The 22,596-nt window shown below is 43.2% G+C and overlaps 1 long non-coding RNA gene across 1 annotated transcript; it reads left to right on the top strand.

Moving 5' to 3' along the window:
* The first annotated feature begins 3,198 nt into the window (after window positions 1–3,198).
* LOC146062516 (uncharacterized) lies at window positions 3,199–8,667 on the top strand. Its single transcript, XR_014471366.1, has 4 exons — window positions 3,199–3,371; window positions 4,036–4,199; window positions 7,511–7,573; window positions 8,238–8,667. It is a non-coding gene; the product is annotated as an uncharacterized LOC146062516 (long non-coding RNA).
* The last annotated feature ends 13,929 nt before the right edge of the window (window positions 8,668–22,596 follow it).

Here is a 22,596-nt window from a genome sequence, read left to right as displayed (position 1 = left end):
ACAAAACAGATTTGCCCACAGCATAATGATCCACAAAAAATAAGTACTTTCCCAAATTTATCGGAAACCATATCTATTTATTTATATTTACATTTTAATTAAGCCAATTGTAATATTAATTATGCACATACTAAAATGTTTCACACTAAATGGAAGAGGATTCAATCAAAAAACAGAATTAACTTTTTTCAGCTCTGTAAAAAACAGTTGGACATTTTTCCTGAAAGAAATGCTTTACACTAGATACCAGAATACTACAGGTTTAGACACTAGTCCTTTAGGATGCTAGGGAGTCTAGTATATGAAGGGTCTAGTTAGAAAGGGTCAACTTTAAATCAGTAGCAGCGTTTTATTAGGTATACATTCATTGGATATTGATTGTGAATTGACTCTTCCTCTCTCCTTTTAATCAGCAGGAAACCCTATTCAGAATACTACTGCAGACTCTGCGCTGTTTTATAACGGTTGCAAAGAAAGAACATGCAGTTTTTCAGGGCACTCGTTATTATAATGTAAAATATATAAAAAATATAGTTTTACTTGGTGACAAGAACGAAATGCATAAAAGACAAGTACACAAATCATTCATGATATAATCATGTGTTAGACAAGTGTCTAAAATGAAAAATTATTCTAGGGGAAAATGTTTTTATCCTGATTTTTAACTATATATGAAATGTAATTGAGAATAGCATATATCAAATCGGGGCTGAATAATTTTGACTAACCTCTTCTATAGCACTTTCCACCTCAGTCATTAACTCAGGTATAATAACAGTAAACTCTTGTCACATAGTCCTGGCTGTGGCTAGTCACTTCATTGGGGGTACACTCAGGCCTGGCTACAGGGGGGGGGTCAAGAGGGACAACTGTGTCGGGCCCTTATGATTTTAGGGGCCCCAGAGGCATAGCATGGCTGCTGCGGAATGTTGTGTACTTTATCTGTTGTATGCCCCCGGGCCGCCTGTCTGTGCCCCGCTGTGGCGGCACTGTCGCTTGGCTGTCTGACTGCTCTATCTGTGCCACGGCCGGGCCGGCTCACTCAGCTGTATACTTTCTGTGCTGCGGCTGCGCGTGCGTCCGGCTGCAGGCTCCTCTGTCTGGACTGAGCCGCGCCCCAGCTGCCTGTACTGCACGTGCTCCCGGCCAGCTCCCTGACATCTGTTCCGCGCCCTGGCCATCTTTTCTAATCTGCAGGCAACAGACATCAGGAGAAGTCCTGGATCTGGCGCCAGGTGTGGAGGACAGGTGAGGTGGCATGGCCATGGCTGTAAGGTTGGAGGTGGGGTCCAGGGAACGGAGGAGAAGAGGATTGAGGGTTTTATTAGTGAAGTGAGAGCAGGGTGATTCGGGAGAAGTTGGTTGTAATTCGATTTAACAGGGAATATGCACGCAATTAAAAAAAAAAGTCTTCCACTTTGTGTAACTCTTGCCAATAGCCCAACACAAGCTGGGGACACCCTCCATACCTCTCTCTTACACCCCCCCTACCTCTGTCTCTCCATCACTCTTTGTCAATCTCTACTTTCTCCTCTCTCTCTACCGCTTTCTCCCTCCATCACACCCCCTCTCTCCGGCTCCCTCTCTCTTCCTCTTCTATCCATTTACTCCCTCCATCACATGTATAATCTCTTTCTCCCCCTCTCTTTCTCATCCACTCTCTCCTTTAATCACACACACCCTCTCTCTCTCTACTTCCCCCTCTCTCGCACTCCCTCTCCTACCCTCTCTCTCCCTCCATCACATATATACTCTCTTCCTCTATCCCTCCCATCTCCCCCACTCTGTCTCTTCCTCTACTGCACCCTCTTTCTCAGTCTCTCCCTCCTTCTCCCCCATTTTTAGTTTATTTCTGTTTACTCAATTTTCTAGCATGGGTATTGTGACTTTTTCATTGGTGTCAAGTGTATGTAGTTTTTGGATTGTTTCTTTGTATGTTTTTTGTGCACTGCTTCAATTTAAGTACTATATTATTGACATGGTTTCTGTGTCCTGTGCATTGCAGACATAAAGATGGAAAGTGTTTAATATCATGACTTTTGTCACACATTGGTGACATCACAAACCCTTTGTACACACTGGGTAGAGATGTGTGGGATTGGTGGTCAAAGTGGTGGTGGTGTGTTTGTGTGCAGGGTCAAGGGGGGCCCGCAGGGATGTTAGTGTACCGGGCCCCAAGATTTCTGGTGCCGGCCCTGGGTACACTGTGTCATCTTCTCTGCACCCTGTGTCTATCTTATCAACTCCCAACAGGGAAGTAATTGTGCATGTCATTCGTTTTTTCTGCGAGTGGAGACTTGAACAATAATCTGCTAATGGGCTGGGCTCTTTACTACCTTATGGGAGGGGATTTCATGGATGGTGGGATAAGCTGTACGGTGCTCTATTCCTTGCCAGGAGGAGCCGTAAGCATAGTTAATATGGGTTGGTGAAGTAAGTCCTGTGGACCTGTGTCGTCACCTCCAGCTTTGATCAGCCCTTTGCACAATTGTGGGAGGGTCAGAGTTACGCACACAGCGCACACACTGGATAAATCATTTGATGGTGAGTGAGTTGTAGATGGATTTGCAGCTGGATGACGATCGGCAAGATTTTTGCAAGCAATTCGCAGCTTTGCACAGGGCAGGTTTTCACTCTGGGCGGTTCCTAGCTGATCGCGGGGCTCTGCAATTTTGCACAGCAGTGATCAGGTCTGATTAACCCCCATATGCCTTCGAAAAAAAAAAAAAGACAAAAGCTTTATCAATAATCTATCACCTCTAACAAAATCTATTTTAAAATGTAAATCTATTGTAACCTCTTTCTGATGATGAGATACAGAATCCAAGCTGTACTGGTGTTCATGAATATAGGAGCATGTGTCACAATGTACTTTAATACACTAGGTGGCAATAGCTCCGTCGAACTCAGCGTGGTGGTTCTTCTTAATATAAGAGCGGTCAGACCAAATAGATATTTTAAAATTTATTAAACAGATTTACTGGATCACAGTTGATCCCAATTCATCAACCTGTGGCACGCAGGCCAAAAATAAATTAATTCTTCAAACAAACACACTCAGGATTTTTATTATGCCGGAACGTGCGCTGCTCCCTCTCGCCACTTCTGTTCCTCTGCGGCCACAATAGCTCAACCTTACCTGAGTGTTTTCTTATTATAATTAACAATTGTATTTACGTCACTACCATAACATGCATAAATAAGTAACTTCCCCACCACAGTCTATGTAAACTTACTGTGCTATTATTGCGCAATAATGGGGTTAGGTGAATAACTAACTTTCCTGTTTTATCTTATTATTACTCTAGACGTTACATCAATGACAACTAAAACTATCTTCACTGAACACGGCAGCCATATTAGGCTAAAAGGTAACAATGACAATGGATACAAAATACCTTACTGTGTACACCTGTAGTTCTGACCCGGTTCCCTAAGGGTCACGACCCCTCCCTGAAGTCCCCAACGTCCTATCTGTCCCGAAATAGTCTCTGAATCTCACGGGGTGTAGCAGTTCCTTAAGGGGAAATCTTTATGGTGTTACTCGTGGTTAAGGTGTTCTGGGATGGCACGGGGTTAAGGTTATACGGATATCAATGCCTGTAGTACGGTCCACACTGACTCGCCGGCTTGCTACTGATGAATAAGTAATCCTGGGCTTCCCCTGGTATGGTACCGGGTTTCACCCTTAATTAACTGGCTCACTAGGTTATGGTTATGCCTCCTACAAGCGCTGGTCTATTTCTGGCAGCTCTGGATATTTTACACTGCGCAATAGAGGGCGTCCCCTGATGCTTTTACCATCGGGTTTAGCCCTTGGCCTCCTTAGTTACTGTTGCTGCGTAGTTGCATCTATGTGTACCACGATACTGAGGTAATGCCTCCCCTAAGGCCTCCCCTGACCCGATTGGTCGGGTTTCGCACTTCCCCTGCTGCAGTCACCTTGAGTGACAGGGATATGGGGAACTGATGCTGGCAAACCTAGTATGGGCGGGTACGTATGCAGACTCACCACTTCTATCTTCTCTCTCATAGGCAGTGACGCGGCGTAGATCCGGCCTCCTCGATGACGCAGCGGGGATCTCTCACTCGATACCCCGTCACCAAGGCTGGCTGGTCCTCCGCTGCACGGGGATCACCTCGCTGACCACCTTCGCTTATACTGGGAGCTGGACCCCCGGGATCACCACCGGCAATCGGTAAGTACCGTCACTATCTCTCGGGATACCCGCTCGGTCCTTCAGACGCAGCTCTGCTCACTTCTCTAACCTTCCCAACGACTGCCCTACAGCCGTTACTGCCAGTGCTTTTAACTCCTTGCTCCCGTGCGCAGCGGTCGTTTCTCCCTGACAGCACGCTCCAGGCAGCTTTATTAGTCCTGCACAGTAAATTACAACGTTCTCACGCGGTCTATCAGCATGATGCTGAGAGGCCTCTAACAGTGCCTCAGTCTCTGCACCCAGCACAGCAACTTTACTATACAGTTTTCTTTTAATAAAATTCCCTATCCACAACATAACAATACTAATATAACATCTATAGTGACTGGGGTAGGCTGTCACATTCTTCCCCTCTTAAGCGGAGCATGTCCTCATGCATTTTAAAGCCATCTTACTTTTATCAGTTATAAACATCAATAACTAAATACACTTAATATAGGTACTAACTCCCATGCTAAGAACTTGATGGTTATTCACATCCGTTCTTATCTCACACACCCTAGTGTCTGTAGCCGGAAGATGTACAATCGCACCTGATTCCGATTCCCGGAAGGGAGCTAACTCGCTACTCCATTGACCATCCATCTTCCAAACTCGGTCTGATGCAACATTCGTAGTGTGACCATAACTTAGCCTTGATTGAGAGTGAACTGTCTCCGTCTCTTCTTTCACTACCTTCTCAGCCAGTTCAAGCCGATGCCCATGTTCGTTCACCCCATCAGGCTTTATAACTTCGGTTCCCTCGGGCATGGTGTTAAGTTCCTGTTTCGCGGCTCGGTTTCTTTTGCCAAAACGTCTTCGGTGGAGAAATGGCGGTGGACTTTCACATTGAACAGATCTCTGCGGAGGGAATGCTTCTTCCACTCTTTCCTCTTCTCTCGCTTGGTACATACTGATTCCTTCTACCCTAGCTTCTGCAGCGTACTCTACTTTTGGCGGGTAGGACCACCTGCGGAACCAGCGTCTGTTGGGAGCAAAACGGCTTCCTTTAACCGGTAGACCGCCAGGGCCAGTCACATTGGCTGCTTCAGTACCCTTCTCTCCTTCGACCACATCAAACTCCACCACCTCGCCGTCTCCGACACTGCGCAGCAACTTCCGGGGGTTGTTTCTTGTTATAGCCGTCTGATGCACGAAGACATTAACTTTAGTGTCATTCCGGTTGATGAAACCATACCTCTTACGGACGTTAAACCACGTAACAGTTCCTTGTACCTGAGTAGCCAGCACTCTCTTCCCTGCCGGGCTTCTCCGTCCATAAATAGAGTGCTGCATAATTTGGCTCAAAGTCTGAGGTTGGCTGTACGATTTTTGTGTCAGTATCGAGGTTAGCTCTGCAGGACAATTTCTTAGGACATTCATGCCCACGATGACGGCGGGCACCAGTGGATTATTGACCTTAGTAATTAAGCAACCCTGTTTGGGCATTTTTGCTTGTCCTACTTGCAGGTCCAACTCACAATAGCCCACACAGGTGATGTCTTGCCCGTTGCTGGCTAGCAATTTTAACCAGGCCGGAGGAGCCAAAAGGGGTCCTTTGGATATCCAGTAACGATCAAACAGTCCCTGTTGGATGGTGGTAACAGGCGACCCAGTGTCGAGTAAAGCAGGTACATCTTGTCCTTCAATCGTAATGGTTGTAACGGGGCAGTTCCCAATATATTGTGGAGACCATTCTTCTGGCGCCGGACCTTGATCACCTAGTTCCCCCGAGGATCGGTCTCCGTCCTCGGGGGTCGTTGGTTTAACGCCGGCTCACTCCTGCAGAACCTCTCGACATGCCCACACTGCCCACATCTCCGGCAGATCGGACGTCCCTGTGGGTCGAATCGGTCCGTAGAGCGGCGTCCTCGTGCGGACGAACTATCCCGCCAGTCACTCCTTCCCTGACTATCATGCATCCTTCGCCCATTTCCCCCAGGGGGAGAAGAATTTCGTTGAGCCAGTCTCTGTAGATCTCTTTTAATTTGATTCACACTGACGGCCAGATCTTCCACTTGTCCTTTTAAAGTATAGTTGACCTCCGCAGCGGGTGTCTGTACCCCTTGGGCAATAGCTGGCCTTAATTGGATCTCTTCTCCTGGCAACATTCCCTCCAATTCGCTACTGTTTTCCTCAGCATAACCGCTACATTCTGCGAAGGTTACTTCCTTGGTTTTGACCTTGCCGAGAACTTTAATAGCTACTTCTTTAAACTCTTCGAAGGTTTTGGGACCGTTCTGCAGTCTTAGCATTTTTAACTGTATCTTGATACCTTCATGATAAGCTCCCTCCATAAATTGAGTAATTAAGGTGTCATCGTCTTCCACCCTTCCCTCAACGTAACTCCCTCCCTCAATGTCCCGTAAGGCTTCTTGTAAACCGAGTGCGAAATCCCGGAGCGTCTCTCCGGCCTTCTGTTTTCTACTATAGAATCTACTTTTTCGCTCCGGCAGGGTACTAGTGTCGAATATTGTAGCTAATTTTTGAAAAATTTGATCCGCCGTCTGCTTTTGTCTGGAAGGCCACGAGGCTACTTCTCTTGCAGCTGCCCCTTTTAATTGTCCCAACAATATTTCTATCTGTTGTTCACTTCCTGGTTTGTACAACTTGAACATGGATCGAATCCTCTTTCTGAATGCCTTAAACACACTTCCATCTCCATCTTTTTCTTCTCCGGAGTACATGGGAAGCCATGGTGCTCCAAAGTAATAGGGTAGCGTTAGCGGGTTCGTGCCCGTTTCCGTGGCCTCCGTCTGCACACTAGAGGACACTCCGCTCCCCGGGTTCTCCAGCACTTCGTCTTGTTCCTCTGAAGACATTGTTGACGTTTTGTCTTAATCCTGTTCGGATGACGCCAAATGTCACAATGTACTTTAATACACTAGGTGGCAATAGCTCCGTCGAACTCAGCGTGGTGGTTCTTCTTAATATAAGAGCGGTCAGACCAAATAGATATTTTAAAATTTATTAAACAGATTTACTGGATCACAGTTGATCCCAATTCATCAACCTGTGGCACGCAGGCCAACAATAAATTAATTCTTCAAACAAACACACTCAGGATTTTTATTATGCCGGAACGTGCGCTGCTCCCTCTCGCCACTTCTGTTCCTCTGCGGCCACAATAGCTCAACCTTACCTGAGTGTTTTCTTATTATAATTAACAATTGTATTTACGTCACTACCATAACATGCATAAATAAGTAACTTCCCCACCACAGTCTATGTAAACTTACTGTGCTATTATTGCGCAATAATGGGGTTAGGTGAATAACTAACTTTCCTGTTTTATCTTATTATTACTCTAGACGTTACATCAATGACAACTAAAACTATCTTCACTGAACACGGCAGCCATATTAGGCTAAAAGGTAACAATGACAATGGATACAAAATACCTTACTGTGTACACCTGTAGTTCTGACCCGGTTCCCTAAGGGTCACGACCCCTCCCTGAAGTCCCCAACGTCCTATCTGTCCCGAAATAGTCTCTGAATCTCACGGGGTGTAGCAGTTCCTTAAGGGGAAATCTTTATGGTGTTACTCGTGGTTAAGGTGTTCTGGGATGGCACGGGGTTAAGGTTATACGGATATCAATGCCTGTAGTACGGTCCACACTGACTCGCCGGCTTGCTACTGATGAATAAGTAATCCTGGGCTTCCCCTGGTATGGTACCGGGTTTCACCCTTAATTAACTGGCTCACTAGGTTATGGTTATGCCTCCTACAAGCGCTGGTCTATTTCTGGCAGCTCTGGATATTTTACACTGCGCAATAGAGGGCGTCCCCTGATGCTTTTACCATCGGGTTTAGCCCTTGGCCTCCTTAGTTACTGTTGCTGCGTAGTTGCATCTATGTGTACCACGATACTGAGGTAATGCCTCCCCTAAGGCCTCCCCTGACCCGATTGGTCGGGTTTCGCACTTCCCCTGCTGCAGTCACCTTGAGTGACAGGGATATGGGGAACTGATGCTGGCAAACCTAGTATGGGCGGGTACGTATGCAGACTCACCACTTCTATCTTCTCTCTCATAGGCAGTGACGCGGCGTAGATCCGGCCTCCTCGATGACGCAGCGGGGATCTCTCACTCGATACCCCGTCACCAAGGCTGGCTGGTCCTCCGCTGCACGGGGATCACCTCGCTGACCACCTTCGCTTATACTGGGAGCTGGACCCCCGGGATCACCACCGGCAATCGGTAAGTACCGTCACTATCTCTCGGGATACCCGCTCGGTCCTTCAGACGCAGCTCTGCTCACTTCTCTAACCTTCCCAACGACTGCCCTACAGCCGTTACTGCCAGTGCTTTTAACTCCTTGCTCCCGTGCGCAGCGGTCGTTTCTCCCTGACAGCACGCTCCAGGCAGCTTTATTAGTCCTGCACAGTAAATTACAACGTTCTCACGCGGTCTATCAGCATGATGCTGAGAGGCCTCTAACAGTGCCTCAGTCTCTGCACCCAGCACAGCAACTTTACTATACAGTTTTCTTTTAATAAAATTCCCTATCCACAACATAACAATACTAATATAACATCTATAGTGACTGGGGTAGGCTGTCACACATGCGAACAATATTGTTTCTTATAGTGCGGTAAAGTGTGAATAACTTTGTTAAGTACTGTAGATCCACTTATCTGTTTCCTGCCACTTTAGAAAATTGAGCACGAGGAATTAATAGCTTGCAAGGATATAAACAGTGGAATAAACACAGAAGGACTATATTTAGTGATGAACACCTGGGACCATTATCTGTATATATCTGTAGAGCGGTGTTTTGAATTTATAATTACCACTTCATTCTGCTAAATGCTTTTCGTAATGATAAAAATAAGGTATTTAAATTTGAAAAATATGCAGATAAATTAAAGCAATTATATTTGATAAGTTACAGCATACATTATTAGTGGCCTGTGTTTATCACTGTTCATTTTTCTTTTATTTCACTTAACTGATTCATATATTATAAACATACAAAGGCACTACTAAGTATAATAAATAATATAAAGGTAAGATGTTTTATAATAAAGCTTAAGAATATAAAAAATTATTACTTTTAACAATTTTTTTTAAATTATATTATTGCTCTTGTTTCACCCACTATATTGTGGTCAGGGCTGCCGAGAGGGGGGGGGGGGGTACTAATGGCCCGAACCCGAGCTTGTGTCTCATTGACAGAGTGAGAGCTCAGGCTGAGACTGATGTCAGCATAGCACATGCTGTAGGTCGGTGTGTGCTGCTGCTGCTGGGGGGGTAGGGTGACAATAACACTCCCCCCTCTACATTAGAGTGATTTTTCACACCCCCTAAACATTGTGGCGTGTGGCCTAATCGTGGGAGGTGACAACGCCTCCCACAATTAGACCACACCCCCATAATTTTACCAGGGCCTGGCATACCTCTCGGCTGCCCTGATTGTGGTATGTAGTACGCATCACATTGTGGATGTAAATGCTGGTGTTAATGGAAAACAGGCATTGATGTATGTATCTAAAGTTGTGATTAAAAGTGCTAGGAATACTGAGTGTATGACCCACGAATCCTTCTGTGCGAGCGCCAGGTGACATGCTCGCTGTGATGGACACTGGGAGGGATTTGATCCCGCTCAGTTAGGAATACAAAAAGCAGCCCATAGGCTTCTGTTGAGCAATGCCATATTTAGATGGCACTGACCACCAGATCCAAATTCCAGAAAGCATCACATTCCAGAACATGGTACATATGAAAATGTGACCAAAACTCTGTTTTTCGTTTTTTTCCTTTTAGCACATGCTGCTCGGGGATAAAATGTCGGACCATAGGTAAAAAAGAATAAATATGTGAGCTCTACAAAATTTTACCCTGTGAGCTGCTCTATGCTATGTCTGATTCAATTTAACTGGATTCTACAATAGATCAATTAATATTGTTTTTATGAAATTTTATTCTACCATAGAAATATTTTATTTCCTTTTTATAGTCATGTTTTTGGATGCATTTATTAGGTAGTTTGTATGTATAAGAAAGGATTTTTTATCCCAAAACTTGAGGGTATGGTCTAATTCCTGTGTTGGGACTTACATATCATGTGTTTTGTGGCGGGGATAAGTGCCCAGAAGCCAGTATAGAACTTACACATCCTGAGGAAGGACCTAAGGGTCAGAATTGCATTGGTGGAGTAAAAAGGGATGCTGTCTGGATCTAAGACCGAATTGTGGATCAACTTATCTGTTTTTAAATCCAGATTTGCACCCTGTTAGGCTTTTATCTTGTATTTTATGGAAATAAATCTGTGTATGGAGAAGTATATGGCCTCCAGTGTCTGAGAATTTTTATCAATTAAAAGTCAAAGAAACCTTTTGAGGAACACGAATTAGAACCATTTGGTGAGTGTTACCCCAAGGGTTCCAGTAACTAAGGCAAATCTATGAAAGAAACTTTTATGTGAATGTCTACAGAAAATAGATGGTTTAAAGTGGAATCTAATCATTTGATTTCCTTTTCACTTCCCAACCTTGAAGCGACAGAGACTACACACAAAGATACCTGATATCCAAGAAATATCTGGGAGTGGACAGCTCCTGGAAATTTCACTGATTGTTTTATTTGTTTTGTTTCATAGTGGGTGGTATCCCTTAGTGATTATCTTGGCTCCAGCCCAGGGGCATAGGTGGTGGTGATTATTTGTATTTACTGATGTCTCATTAGGTAAAGCATTGACATATTAACCAATACTGCATTTTCAAGAATAATAGACAGTAAATGGTTGGTGGTCCTCCTAAAGTGTTCAGTATGGGCAGGGCTTAAAGTGGCCCTGGAGAGGTGGTGGAACTCATTTTCTTCACCACCTAATTCCCCCTTCCCCTCCACCATTAGGCAGAGCCAGGGCCAGTGGTAGGGTTTTTGGTATTCCCCTGCAAACTATAATGCTTATTTTTGTTACAATTACAGTATTGTGTAGGAACAAGGTGGAGGCTGAACTAGTTCCACCTCACCATTAGAGGTGGTGGAACTCATTTCCACCCGGTTCCCCCTCACTTTAACCCCTGAATTTGGGTTACTGTAGACACAATTTTTTCAAACACAGCCTGTGACATGGCAGTTAGGAAATGATTGGCTAGTACTCCATCCTTTTTATCTCTCTCCACAACATTAGAACATAGGCCTCTTTATGTTTCAAAGGTCCACCATAAAATAGCATATCCTTACATAGTATAAAAGAAAGTCCCTGAAGCACGCCTGTCTGAATGGGCTAATCTCAAAAAATGTGTGCAATTTTCACTATTATTACGTGCTGTTATCAGGAAAGGTTTAGGTATATTAACCCTCGGTCTATCCCGTATAGGAGCTGAGCAATAAGGATTTTAGTGAATCAAGTTTATCGTGCAACTGTATATAAAATGAGGAGGAATGCGGCGCTCGACCATGAACCTATATATACAGTATATATGCTTAATGCTGGTGGCTGCAACATGGCAATGGGAGTCAGAAAAAGATATAAGCAGCATTCTAAAGTCTAAAAATCAATATGGCTCCTGTCGACATGATTTCCAAAGAAGAAAGAAGTAATTACAAAAGTTCTATTTTGTCTTAAACACCCTGTCAGCTAAAAGCATATCTTTATTTGCTGCTGTAAGGACACCGGAGTAATTCTCTGTGGAGATAGATTCACTTTAACTGTGCTAAGCATGAGTCAGCCTCGGCCATTACAGTAATTGGGTTAATCAAACGCTATAAGACATTGTCTACCGAGTTGAGAGGAAATTATGTTTAAAATGTAATTTCACAGTATACAGTATAAGAGGCATTTGTAGGTGCACCTTAACAAAGGTAAACATATTTTGGACATGGAGCCAGTAATCCATAACGGGAGAAGAAAAGAAGAAAAATTAGCATTCAAAACTGGAATTTAACCTTTTCCACAAAAGCTCATCAGCATTCAGTAGCAATGTTCAGAGATGTTGGAGTGATACCGAAGGGTTTGCAATTCCAAAGATTTCTAGGCATAAAAAAGTTACACCATTAATAGAACATTGTTTTTAAATGATCTAAAGAGGCGGAGTCTATTGTTTGAATAGCCTCACAATAATGAACCAATCGTTCGGCAAATTGGGCAGTGCTTGGTTTGTCCTACTTTCTCAGTTGGAAATGTTTCGCATTAGAGAATCCCCACTCATTGTGTGTACTGCATCTGCCTCCATGGTTTAATTTCACAATTATTATTAAATTTGCTTTATAATTGCCAATAACAAGGACAGTGTTCAAAAAGTCAACAGTTATGTTATTGAAATTGTCGAAATACCATAATTCAAGATGTTGACATTCTGAGAATGTCGGCATGTAAAATGCTGATATTGCCAGAATATCTTCAATAAGGTTAGGTTGTGTGTAGGAGGATTATGAATGAACTGTGGAGGAGATGGTAAGGGTTGGAAGGTGGGCTTAACCTTACTAGTGTCAGACGCTAAGGTATTAAAGTCAGGCACTAGAGGAAGGTTAGGTTTAGGGATTACAGTTAAGCACAGCACTCAAGTACTTACCACAATGCCATATGATCATAGGTCTAACCCAGAAGTTACGGTCACCAGACCGCCATTACTGAAAACTGCAGCTAGAGCCACTAGGATAAGTTAATTCTCTGCTGGGCTATCAGGAAGAAGTTCCAATAGTCTAACATGTCGACATTGCATCAATATTTGATTAATGTTGACATGGCCAACAATGACATTATAACCATTCCGACATTATAGTTGCTGACAATTTATACCCAACCTCTCAGCCATGTATCGCCTCTGGTAAAGGTTGAATTCTATTTTTTATTGTCGTTCCTTATTTTCTTTTTGCCAACATTAAAGAATTAAAACATGTTTTCCATATTGGACTGTATGATCTTTCATTAAAAAAAGAAGTCATTAAAGTTGAGATAAAAGAATAAAGCTAACACTACAATAAGGTTTAATTTTCTTTACCTGTTCGGTGCAAGTTTTTTAATTAATAACTTGTGTTCTATGAAAATAAAGATATTACCTAATCATCACTGCCCAAATAGGTTTTAGGATTTCATTAATTAACATTCAAATAATTAAAAAAAAATTTTAAACTACAAGGCATTTACTGAATAATTACATGCTAATTGACTAAATAACCTATTTAAATGCATATTTAAGAAATTGCAGTTAAACAAATGTCAATTAATATGAAAATTACTGTTGGCATTATTTAAAAAAAAGTATATAGAAAGTTAAATACAAAAAGCGTACCACCAACTAAATATTAATAAGCACATTGATATTTATCATATTTTTCAATCACCAACAATGCTGCAGTAATTTCAGTTTTAATTTACAGGGATGAGTATGTTAGGCATTTAGTGATACCTTTGACATTTGCTTAATATCTTTATCCAGTGGAGAAATAACTCAACGAAAATGCTAGGAGAAAACTGCAGTATGTAAATAAAAACAAACATGTAAAACTAATGCAAAATCAATAATATCAAATTACAAAACTCTTTTGTAATGTAAATGTATGTGTTCAATTGTATAATTCTTTTTGTATTTGGATCCTGTAAGTTCTGGTGTGACCAGTTTCTTTTGACGGTTAACCCTTTCAGGTCCAACGTCTAGTCAGTCTTAGTACTAATAGCAGATCCACTGTGGTGAGCCACTTTAAAATAAGAACATTAACATCGTTCAATATTCAATGTAGACAATTTTTGAATAAGAAAATAATAAAAAATTAGGTACTTATGTAGTAACTGGGCTGCCGATTTTTTGATTGTATGCCTTAAGTTAAGGCATACAATCAGATGCGATGCGATGCGATATCGCATCGCATCGCATCCGATATCGCATCCGATATCGGATGCGATGACCCGATTTTTCCATAGGAATCAATGTTAAAATGATTCCTATGGAAAAATGGGTCCTTTTCATACCCCTACTATCCAAGTGGGCATGGAGTTGGATATAAACCTGTGGCGAGCGTAGCGAGCCACCGAGCCCGAAGCGTGGCGAGCGAAGCGAGCCCCGCGAGGGGACGGTATTCGTCCCCTCGCGGGGCTCGCTTCGCTCGCCACGCTTCGGGCTCGGTGGCTCGCTACGCTCGCCACAGGTTTATATCCAACTCCATGCCCACTTGGATAGTAGGGGTATGAAAAGGACCCATTTTTCCCATTGAATTCCATGTTAAAATGGACTCAGTCCATTTTAACATTGATTCCTATGGAAAAATCGGGTCATCGCATCGCATCGCATCGCATCGAATCGCATGGTCGCATGCGATGCGATGCGATCTCCCGATCCGACCCGATTTAGAAATCGGCAGCCCAGTTACTACATAAGTACCAAAAATTATATTTCATTTAAACATTTAAACCAGACTTTGAATTGCAAAAAAACAACAACATTTGAACTGCAAAGGGTTAATTTTCAAAACATGCATACTGTAAATGGTTCTGTGTCTGAGCTGATCAACTAATAATGTCATTGTACCTATTGAGCATTGCTGTAGTCTAGTTCAATGGATAACGCTTCCATAAATTTATTTTTCTTTGTGGTTCACCTAGAAATTTTTGGGTTTTGTAAGCGGTAACTGGTTGATAAATCTACAGTAAAAAGATAGACAGACAATAGGTCAACCCCAAATTGTCAACATGCAAAAATGTAGTGCTTATGGTCAACAGATTGAAAGGTCTATACAGTACAGTATATTTTTTTGGTACTTATATGTTAGTGGGCTATTCTGCGTAGGCAAATCGTATCGCATTGCATCGCATGGGCCATCGCATCGCATCGTACCTCCCGCAAAATCGCATGAGATCGCATGAGATTTTACATTAGGTATACAATAATATGATTGTATGTCCTAAAAATAGCTTTTATGCACCCCCCCACTATCCACGCCACCCCAAAGCGTGGGGAGCGCAGCGACTTTTTTATTACCCCACTATCCACCTCAGCGTTGAGTTGATTTTATATAGTGTGGCGAGCGCAGCAAGCCACCAAGCCCTAAGCGTGGCGAGCACAGCGCGCCCCGCAAATGGGACGCGGAATATATGTAAAGTAATCTGCGTCCCCACGCAGGGCTCGATACGCTCGCCAGGCTTCGGGCCCGGTGTCTCGCTGTGCTCGCCACACTATATAAAATCAACTCCACTCTGACGTGGATAGTGGGGGTATGAAAAGGTTGAAAGACGCATTCCGCTGTGCTTGCCATACTTTGGGTCGGCGTGGATAGTGGGGGGGGGGGGGGGGTGGATGCGTAAAAGCTATTTTTAGGACATAAAATCATATTTTTGTATACCCAATGTAAAATCACATGCGATCTCATGCGATTTTGCGGGAGGTGCGATGCGATGCGATATTGTGGTATTTTATTGCGGTACCATTTTATATACATTTAGTGTTATAAGGTGCTGATATCAATTATATTTTCTAGATTCCTCTATCAATGTATTGTAATATTTGCCCACTGTTTAATGTGGAGGTTTAGTTTCTACAAACACATTAGGGTTACTTTCACATCTTGGAGCAGGATGTAGATGAAAAGTTGACAATAACAACATTCATAATATTGTCTTGACTCTGAGAGAGATACGTGTGACGTGGTGTTAGGAGCTGTGCAGTGAGGGGTGTTCTGCGGTGAAGGAAGCTGTAAGGGGAGATTGGTTCTGTGATGTGAAGGAAGCTTTAAAGTTGAGGGGTACTGTGCTGTGAGTTGAGATGTACTCTAAGGTGAAGCAAACTGTACTGTGATGGGAGAGATGCGCAGTGCTGTGAGAAGTGCGGTTCTTTGCGAGGAGCCATGATTTGAGGTGAAGTAAGCTGTGCAGTGATGGGATGGGATACCCGTACTGTGAGGCAATAGGTATGTTGTGATAGAAGAGGAGCAGAGAGGGACAAAAGAAGACTTCTCAGAGAAAAGAATAAGGAAGAGCTGGCCACAGAAGAACACAAAAAACAGGAGGTGATGCTGGCCAGGGCAGACTAGTGTCTGAAGCAAGAAACTGAGAACCAGAGAGTGCTGTATGGTGGAAAGGACAAGAGCTAAAACTAAGCTTCCTGCTGCAGCAGAGTTCATACCAACTGTCATTAGCTGTAAATTACTAGACCAAGGGACCGCCCACTTCAGGGGACAAGAAGCGCAAAGGGACATACAGCCTGCGGCTGCGTGGACAGGTGCCAAGCGCACCATGTTAACACTCCCCCTCACTCTAAGCTGTCTCCAGTTACATATAAAAGAACATGACATTTCAATGTAGTCATTTATTATTATTATTATTATTATTATTATTATTATTATTTATTTTTATTATTTATTTTTATTTTATTTTTATTTTATTGTATTGTATGTGTCATTTTTAAATGTTGATTAAAAAAAACTTTTTTATATTCATTGTGTAGTACTATTTCATTGTAGACAAGCCCTGCTACTATTGTATATTTTTTGCCTTGATTTCAATGTAGTCATACATGTAACCGAAAAATAGGTTAGGAGAAGCAAACAATGAAAACTGAATCAACATTAAATCACATTCAAGTCCACAGTTTTTCTAGGATGTATTTTGCAAGTATGTCAACAGTCCTTTTGTCAATATTTCGGCAACATTCTCTTCACTTGTGATCCACTGTTGTCTCCCAGGATCTATCACAAACTGGCTTTCCCGACACACTTCATGTGCGATGTCGGGACCAGTCCCAATACTTGCGTAGATCAATCTACCATCTGAAAAGTCTTGCGTCTCCTCTAACTACCCCTAGATAGTTTGTGACATGGCGTCGGCCATTTCTGTACTTTTGTCAATGGGAGTTTTCACTGGTTTTGCATAAACTTCTTCCATCAATTCTACATTTTGGAATGTAGAGTCAAAGTTGAACTGGGGCTGTGGGGCTGTGTTCCGTGGATGCTGTGGTGTACTCGTGTACTCCAACGCATTGCGACCCTATTTGGGTCTTTTTCAGGGAGAACCAAGAAGACCCAAATAGGGTCGCAACGCATTAAAGTACACCACAGCATCCACGGAACACGGCCCCACAGTCTCCTCCTGGCCAGGAGTAGAGCGCACGGAGCGTGCAGAGATTGAGACGCCGGTGCCGGGATCTTGCGATATCGACACCCGGAAGTCTCGTCCATTGCATGATCCGTGGAGTCTGGCGGGTTGTGCGGTCCAGGCGCCGACCAGAGCCGTGGCGGAAAGTGACCACGACGTAGGACCGGAGGAGAGAACAGGACATTACATCATACACAGGTTAGAGGTGCATTGCGGGCATGACGGGACGCCAGCCCCCCGCACCACCAGCCTGATCTTTGCATCATTCATTGAATGTTTTTAATGCATTTATGTAAAACCTTTTTGATTGTTTATACTTTCCACTTCACAATGTTTTCAATAGCATTTCTACTGAGATTTGTTGTTTAACCATTGCAGAGTGCAACGCAAAATAAACGTGTTTTCTTTTGAAATCATGCACTGAAACTTCACATTATTTTCTTCCACACACCTTGAGCGCAGGCCTCACAACCCCGATCTCAAATTACCACGTAGAGGGTAGCCCCCCCTCTATTGAGGACTATCGGCTTGTGTTGTGACCATTTTCACCTCCGGGTTTGCGCCAACCACCCTTTCTTTCAATAAACATATATAGTACGATGGAGATTCTTTCCAACCTTAAAAATTAAATCCAAAAGAAATATAAATAAAAAGACAACATTCGCAGCTGAGGGGTTCGGGAAGCAGATGCGATGAGTGCATATTGTGCTAAAGGAGCCTTATAGTGGAGGCACACACTAGAGTAACATCAGGACTGAAGTAACAACTGTAATTTGCATACTATAAAATTATACAGAGCACCTGATTGGTTGCCATGGTCTACTTCTCCACTGGTTCACTTCTCTTTAATCACTGTTTCATACATCTGCGCTACTGTGTACAGGCACACATACTGTACAGGCGAATTAGCCAGCAGCTTTGTTGGATGTGTCTCATGGTGCTCACACACGGTGAGATGTGTGCGATTTGAGCCCATACAATGTGTGCTATGCAATTTAGTCTACATACAGATGGAGCCACCTTTGTTCATCCCGTGGGCATTCCATGTCTTTCTGTGACATGCGAGAGTGTCACACGCATGCGCATCCCATTGAATTTTGTGTGCGTGCATCTCACACCCACACATGCACCCCATTCTTGGTGACAGGCATGCCGAGACTGAAAAACATGGCGTGCAGCCAGATGAACAAAGTTTTTAATACACTACAATAGTAGGTATTACAATAGCATGTGATGTAGTACAAAAAACCTGCATGCCCATACTTTTTTGCCTTGAGATATGGACTACGTGGGAACGTGCATCGGTATTGCTAGAGAAAATAAAAACCGGGGCTTATTAAACTAGACACGATGCGATTTGAACTAAAAAGATCAAATTGCACATGATAATCGCACCGTGTGTGGGCACCATTTGGCTGCCCACAGACGCATCAATTATCGAATGCGTTTGTACTTTTTAAGTACAAAACGCATCTTATGTACAATTATCGGGTGGTGTTTATGGGCTTGTGCGATGCGATGCGCGTTCCCGGGAGCCCGATATTGTATGTCTAAAAAAGTACGTGCTGCACGTACTTTTTAGACTACATCTGAAAATTAACAGTACAAACATGGGTTCATCGCATCGCATCGCATGCATCCAAGTGCACATTGTATCGCGAGCTGGAAGAAAAATTGGATAAAACCATTGTACAGTCAAAAACGCATAACACAGTAAAATTGATGCGTCTGTGGGCACCTTTAGAACGGATGTTTGCCTGCAGCCTATGGAGGTGTGAGCAGAAATCAGAAGTTATACATGCCGCTCATTCTTTCTTGCAGATCATTCATTTTGGCCCCTGGCCTTTTTTAGACTTGGAGTCTATGTACTAAGCCATGGAGAGGGATAAAGTTGACGAAGATAATGTACCAGCCAATCAGTTCCTAACTGCCATGAAGCAGGCTGTGTTTAAAAAATGACAGGTGCTAGTTGGTTGGTCCACTTTAATCCCGTCCTTTTTATTTCTCTTCAAAGTTTAGTACAGAGACACCCTTTTTTCCTTATGAACACGCTGGGAAAATGTACAGCGGTTGGATATATTCTGTAATATTCAAACACCTAATTTGGTGATGATCACTGTTCTAATTATTCCTCTTTTGGATAAAACGTTATTACATTTTTGTTGTTTTGATAATAATCTACCTTTTATATAATAACTACATATTTTCACAATACGTGGGAAGAACACAAACAACCATGCATAGGAAACATCATCCATGGCTTCAAATGAAGATGCTGACGGCATTAGTGTTTTTATTCAGATTCAATTAGCCTGTGCAAGTGGTGAATGTTCTCTCCTCGGTGCTATTGAACTGAGCAATCACTGTTCAAATTACCTCAGCTGTCAGCAAAACCGCTTTGGGCTTTTTTGGCAACTAAACAGTAAATGAAAGAGGAAAATACATACATAACACTTAAAATAGTAATTTGAAGTGTATTATCCCAGAGCAGCTAGTTGTTGGTTTGGTGACAAGTCAGGATTATTACCCAAAATTAAGCAGAGAAAGTAAAATCCTGTACAGCACAACTAGCAGGCCACTATATGGGGTAATAATATTATACAGCATATATACACGATCATACTGGAAATGGCTTTATTATTTTTATTATTATTATTATTATTATTTTATTTATAAGGTGCCACAAGTGTTTTGCAGCACCATACAAATGAACAGCACAGGGAGACAAAATATAACATTACAGTAAATAAATAACAAAAATAGAGTACAGGTAAAAAGAGCGTCACAATTCAATACACATTAAAGCTTAAATGCAAGTAGTAAGGACTTGATCAACATACTACTAGGGGCTGGTGGCCAAAGATAGAGATGAGTACGTGGACGAAGATGTTCACTGAGTGTTTGAGTACGGGGGAGCTGTGAAGAGAAGTGGGCTTTGACAACAGGAGGGAACGGGGCCCTGCTCTGAGGAGCTAACAGTCTAGTAGGAAGGGGAGACAGACAGATTACATGAGGTGCAAGCAAGTGGGAGGTGGCTTGATAGCGGAATGCAAGCAGAGATGGTCAAGGCTAGAGGGAGGGGGTTTAGAGGACCAGCCTCCTACAAATATACCTCTAGTTAACTAATTATAGTTTATGTGTATACATACTTCCCAATAGTGACTATTACATGAGACAGTCCCGCTATTTGAAGACTGTCCTGATGTCCATCCCACGGATGTCAGTGTCCTGCAGGTGGGGGGAACAGTTGGGAGAAGCAAACGATAACTGCTAGTTGCAGAGCAGCTGGTATTTGCTGGATAGATTCCTTGTGCGGCATCTATCAGTACAGTAAGGGAGCCTGGACTGGGGAATTAGTACCCGTTCCCTCCCCCCATGGTGGCCCTGTGTACAGGTGGTTATTATTTAGGGAGGGGGTGATCTATTGATATCATAGTTTATTGCTCAGTGTGTATGGCCAATATGCTGGTGCCCTTGGTCACTAGCAACATTGCCTGGGTAAGCTGCTGCACTGTGTCAACTGGGTGTTAACGCTAGCAGCGATCATTCCATCCTCCGTTAGATCATTCTAATGTGTACTGCGATAACGATTTGTCGGCCTGTTGGCCGCAATGTCGTCTCAGTGCACATCACTTGTACAGTACACATCACTGAGCACAACACAGTGTGTGCTCAGCTGAAGGTATTATGCCAATTTACGCTCTCGTGAGAATTGTTAATGTTACAATTTAGTGGGGGCTGTTTTTTGTGTAGAACAATGTAGGGCCACAGCAGATATCTCCAAATTCCTTACTGCAATGCATCTTAAAAATGTCTATGCCTATTACCCACAAATATTTTTTTAATTAATTTGCTACAAAGTCTCTAAGTTTAGTCCCAATCATGTTGTTGTAAAAGAAAAAAATGTATCTGGCCTGACTTAGACATGTGGCGTCCGTGTCAGAGAACTGTGACATCAGCCGCCCACGCCCAGAAGGCAGGTGTCCTCCGCCTGCATTTGCATGGGGACGCCCAGCATTTTCCTGGCTTTTTGGTGGATACGCCCAGTGAACGGCCCCTGCCCGCCTCCTATGCATGTCTCCAAAGAAGCCCTGTATATGCGCATAAGTGAATATGCACAAGTGCATTGCTTTATCATCGGGCCCAGCAGGGGCAGATTAAGGTGGACAACAAAAACTGTGGGGGCCCCCTCCTCTTACCTCCCCTCCCTCTGCAGCACTAACCAGAGCAGTTATTCTCGCTGCCCATTAGAGTCGGAGCTGCTTCACGGGCATGGCCTCTTCATGGAGCCTGGGGTGATCAGGTGGGGAGAGTGGGGTAGGTCCCCCCGGAGACAGTGTGACAAGAGAGTAGGGCAGCAGGGAGATGCGGGGCTGGCAGGTGAGTGGGAGAACATGGCATCTATCCCCCAGAACTTCTGCAATGCTTCACACGCTGCAGCGGATGGGCAGTGGCAGGGTCCCTGCGGCAGATGGGAACTAGTTCCCAACTGCTGGAGGGACCCCGCCGTTGACTGTCCAGCCACTGCAGGGACCTCCTGCCCACTCCACGCTGCCCGGACCCCGCTGCCTGCCACCCACCTGGAGTGTGGGGGCCCCTGATGTGTAGGGGCCCTGGGGTGACCGCCCCTAATCGCCCCTTGGTGGATCCGCCACTGGGTCCCAGGTGAGAACACGCTAGTGACCGAATAAATTAAATATTAAGACAAAATCAGGCAACAAATATTAGAGATGAGGAACTGAAAAACTGAACCCACATGGACATTTGGGGTTTCAAGTCAAACCGAGCCCCGGCTTAGACAGGTCCAGATTACATGATTTTTGTTGTTTTTTTCTAATTGATTTGAAAGAAATCTAAAGTCAAAACCAAAATCAAACATATTTCTAATTAAAATCAGTGCATTTTAACGTTATTAGATGCAATGACAGTAGAAAACTATTTTTTTCGTTTATAACACCAAACTTGAATGTCTTTCAAGTGATCAGATGCAATGACAGTAGCTTGCCAATTTTCTAAATGCCGAAAATGGAAATTAGCCAAAAAGGGTTTACAAGATTCAAAAATATTTTATGTTAGCTTTGTATTTTCTGTTTTATTTGAATAATGACATTTATTAAAACATTGTATAGTAAAAATATATAATATATACTGTATAGTCTTGTATATTTCATGCTCCGTGACCTCCATCTAGACAGTGCATATCTATCATCCAGATACCTGTTTTGCTACAATTAAAAGCAACAGACAACACTGGACATAGTAAAAGTAAGTAAGTTTAATTTATTTAACGCACTTTCTCCAACAGGACTCAAGGCGCTTTACAGACATTCAAAACAATGCACATAATACAGAGGATGTTGGTAGT

This window comes from Crinia signifera, chromosome 3, assembly GCF_055691185.1.
Source record: "Crinia signifera chromosome 3, ASM5569118v1, whole genome shotgun sequence".
Classification (NCBI taxonomy): domain Eukaryota; kingdom Metazoa; phylum Chordata; class Amphibia; order Anura; family Myobatrachidae; genus Crinia; species Crinia signifera.
Note: the sequence above shows the minus strand (reverse complement) of the source record. Positions and strands in the feature narration are given on the sequence as shown.